This window comes from Triticum aestivum, chromosome 7A (genome assembly GCF_018294505.1).
Source record: "Triticum aestivum cultivar Chinese Spring chromosome 7A, IWGSC CS RefSeq v2.1, whole genome shotgun sequence".
In the NCBI taxonomy this organism is placed as follows: Eukaryota; Viridiplantae; Streptophyta; class Magnoliopsida; order Poales; family Poaceae; genus Triticum; species Triticum aestivum.
The window spans coordinates 652,050,241-652,054,647 of record NC_057812.1 but is presented as its reverse complement, the minus strand read 5'-3'; the positions used below and the strand labels follow the sequence as shown (position 1 = coordinate 652,054,647).

The 4,407-nt window shown below is 45.2% G+C and overlaps 1 pseudogene; it reads left to right on the top strand.

Annotated features, from left to right (window-relative positions):
- Positions 1–2,177: 2,177 nt before the first annotated feature.
- Positions 2,178–3,757, top strand: LOC123148996 (polyubiquitin 11-like; annotated as a pseudogene).
- Positions 3,758–4,407: the final 650 nt, after the last annotated feature.

The window sequence follows — 4,407 nt, the reverse complement described above, 5'->3', positions numbered from 1 at the left end:
GATTAGTGGAGAAGAAAGGTGCGTAAGGTCGTGGAATTCATATGTAGGTGTAGTGTTTTTGTTTTTACCCCATCGGGAGTGTATTTTGATGGAGTGATTTTGAATACATCCGGTTATATTTAAATTTATCAAACAAAACGAGACTTGCTATTTGCAACTTGCAAGAAAGAAAAAGAAATAACCAATTCAAGCGCTGTTGTCTTCCTCTTTTTTCTCATCGACCCACACCACAGACCAGTGTCACTAATAGCCCATTTTGGCCTACTCAAGCTGCCTCGTCCACCAAGCTGGCGTCACCCCAGGCAATCCTCAAAACCCCCATCCTCTAGCTCCCATCATCCTCGTCGTGCCTCGGTGCGCGTATTCTTCAGGAAAATCAACTGGTGTCGATTCTATTTTCGGGGAACTAACTTTTAACAAATACATAGGTAAATATCCAATAAGAACATACTTTCTAGAAATATATTATGTCGGTTGGTCCACTCATCCATCACTAGTAGTGCCAATGCCTTATGCCTCTTCCTGCGTCCCATCCCCCCTCCCCCCCGCGCGCGCGTCCATCTTTCTCTTTGCCTTGATTCTTAACCGTATCTTGTCATGGTTTTCTCATCTCGCATGCTTCTTATCTCTGATGACTTCTCACCAAATCTGCCGTTGCATTTCCCGACTCCCAATCTTGACCATTACTTTGTCTTATTAGATTGGCATCGCCCATGAGATATGCTCACACACTTTCGCGATGCTCCGCCCCAAGTGCCAATTCAAACAACATCACATTGTATTGCAACTACAACTATTGGAAAATTCATTTAACACGAATGAGTCTAAGGATCCTTACTAAAAAGAATAGACCCGTGATGCCATTTTTTTATCCAATGTCGGTAAAGTCATGTTTTCAAATTTTCAAGAATACAAATTCAATTTCAAACAATTACAAAGCCACTCAATAAATAAAAATAATAATAAAAGTTTTGAAACTTCGCACAAAATCCCTGAATGCAAAATCTTAAATGGAAGTATGAGTCAAATCTCTAAACCATAATCTATGGGGGTTTGTGATAATACACTAACCATGCCCGTGCGTGACGGGGCAAAAATCACGACTCACGCATGAGTGCCGATTGAACACGCCCACGTACGGCGCCAACGGTGTGGGCTGGTGTCCACCAACTCAGACCCAGTTCTTTTGCCAGAATCTCGAGATTCTCCCAAAATCCGATTCCTATCCAGCTTCTCTTAGAATCCTTAAGCCTCATTTGTTTTACAATCTTGTTTAATTAGACCATAACTAGATAGGATTGTAAAACAAATGTGGCTCAATTTTTTTGGAAGAAGTTGGATAGGGGTCAGATTCTGAGAGAATCCCCAGATTCTGGCAAAAGAACTGGGCCTCAAACGGCCATCGAATTGCGTGGTGGGGGACGGACTCCGCGAGGCTAAATTTCGTGTTTTGACCCTTTTCTGAAACCTATTCGAGATTTGATCCTAGTTTGAATTTTTTTCGAGATCTGACCCTTTTGCTACCGTCAGAGACCATGGCGATAGGGTATAACAGCCTACCGCCAAGGTCCCTGGCGGTATGGTTGCATGACCTACCGCCAAAAACCTTCTAAGTATTGAACACAATGCGTGCTCATGCCTACCGTCAACCACCTTGACAATAAGGTTGTGCAGGCTACCGCCAGCCCGGTTGGCGGTAGCGATGTTTCCTACCGTCAAAGTCCCTGGCGGTAGGCTGTTAAACCCTACCGTCATGGACTCTGACGGTAGCAAAAGAGTCAGATCTCAATTTTTTTAAACTAGAGTCAAATCTTAAATAGGTTTTAAATTTCAAATAAGTTTTAGAAAAGGGTCAAAACACGAACCGCGACCGCCTCTCCCTCCTCTCCCTATCCGCGGCCGGTGCCGTAGCGCTTCCTCCTTCTCTCCCTCCCGTCCCAGGCTCCCAGCCGCCTATAAATTCCCCTCCCCCTCCCGTCTGCTATCCTCACATCTCGCCGGAAAATCTTCTCAACCGATCGAAGCGAAGGCCATCTCGTCCCCCTCCTCAAGGTATGCGGCCCTCCGACCGTTCCCTTTGCCTCCTCCTGTTCATAGATTATTGTTTGTAGTGCTCGATTGCTGTTAGTCGTCTGGAGTAGATCTGCTGCGTAGGCGCTATTATTGTCGGTCGATTGCTCCTGGTTCGGTTACTCGAGGTTGATTAGGCTCGGTTGTAGTTGAAATAGTTTTGGAATTCATATTCTGTGGCTAAATCTCTCTATTATGCGTGGATTTTCGAGTACATCTGCCGATTCCGATGGGTTTGCTGCCGTTTCGGTTCATCTATATCACTCTAGTTGCAGTTAGCTAATTCCCCTAGGTTTTTCATCTATATAGGAGTAGTATTATTGTGGACTTCTGATTTTGTGGCCCTCATATTGCACCCTTGCCTGATCTGTAAGGACTAAGGAGTATACCTGATAGCCATGTAGTTGTACGTCGATTTTCGTGTAACATGTTTGCTTCCACGAGGCTTAATGATTGAACTTCTGCTAAAATTTATCCCTTGTCTGTCAATCGATCAGCTACTTCTCTTCTACAGTTCAGGTTATTCTTAACCATCTATGTATTGTTTGATGCCCTTCAGTTTTCCTTATACTGTCCCTTACCCATGAGGCTAGAGATTGCGCTAGCTGATAGAACTGCTAATATATTTGTGACAGCGGGTCCTTCAAAAGTTATCACTGTCAATCATTTGATTAGCTTATTCTAGGGTTTTCTTAGTTACAATTCCATCCCTGTTGTATCATCTGGTTCCATGTATTGTTTGATCTACTACAGATTTCTCTGTACCGTTTCTAACTCTTCGGCGTGCTTTGTTGTTTACAGATGCAGATCTTTGTGAAGACCCTCACGGGCAAGACCATCACCCTTGAGGTCGAGTCCTTGGACACTATCGACAACGTCAAGGCTAAGATCCAGGACAAGGAGGGCATCCCTCCGGACCAGCAGCGTCTCATCTTCGCTGGCAAGCAGCTCGAGGATGGCCGCACCCTGGCTGACTACAACATCCAGAAGGAGTCCACCCTCCACCTGGTGCTCAAGCTCCGGGGTGGCATGCAAATCTTCGTGAAGACCCTCACCGGCAAGACCATCACCCTTGAGGTCGAGTCATCTGACACCATTGACAACGTCTAGGCGAAGATCCAGGACAAGGAGGGCATCCCCCCGGACCAGCAGCGTCTCATCTTCGCTGGCAAGCAGCTTGAGGATGGCCGCACCCTTGCTGACTACAACATCCAGAAGGAGTCCACCCTCCACCTGGTGCTAAGGCTCCAGGGTGGCATGCAAATCTTTGTGAAGACCCTCACGGGCAAGACCATCACTCTGGAGGTTGAGTCTTCGGACACGATCGACAATGTGAAGGCGAAGATCCAGGACAAGGAGGGCATCCCACCAGACCAGCAGCGCCTCATCTTTGCTGGTAAGCAGCTTGAGGATGGCCGCACCCTGGCTGATTATAACATCCAGAAGGAGTCCACCCTTCATTTGGTGCTCCGGCTCCGTGGTGGCCAGTAAGCTCCTGGCAATGGTGCTTCTGTTTCTGGGTTCGCAAGCCTTGGTTCCTTCGTTGTAGTTGTCCGGTGTCTCATCTGGGTCTGTTGATGGTGTCTTTGTTTCTACAGAACTGTGATGCACTGTTATCGGTTGGATCTGAAACTTCTGTCGTACGGCAGGTTATGAATAAGTGAGCCCTGAATTTGGTCTATAATTCTGTTGTTCTTGCCTGGTGTTGAAGTGCGGCTTCTTCTGATGCATTTGATGTGCTTTTCTCTCATGTTTTCTTCTCGCTGTGGTGGAAGAACTTAGTTCTATGCTGTAGCATCTGCGTATGCCCGTTTGCAGTACTTGTGTTTTCCCTAAACGTGTCAAAAATCAGTTCAAATGGTAGGTCCTGTAGTATTGTTGAAACTAGCTAAACGGTAAATCCTCCATAATCAGTCCTTGATGCAGCACTTTAACTCTCTTGGATCATGCGAGCACTCTAGAATCAAAATTTAATGAAAACACAATCCTGAAAATTGATAATAGTACTTCCTTTCGGTCCAAATCTATTTCGGACAATGTTCTTTGCATCTTGAGCTATCATTTGTTCAATTTGGTCGATCTGATACTTAGTTAACTCATTCATCTTGATGTTCCAATTGATACCTACTCCCTCCGTTTCAATAAAGTTCGGTCATCTATTTTAAAACGGAGGGAGTAATCGATAACGAAGCTGAATGGCTTTTTTCGGTCCAATTTCATCCATTTTTGTTGAGGCAATTTTGTATGTCTTTTCACAAGTGCAGGAACTTCTGTCAAATCTATCCCAATCTTAGTACGTATTACGCAATAGAATATCCATGATAAATGTGAGATTTG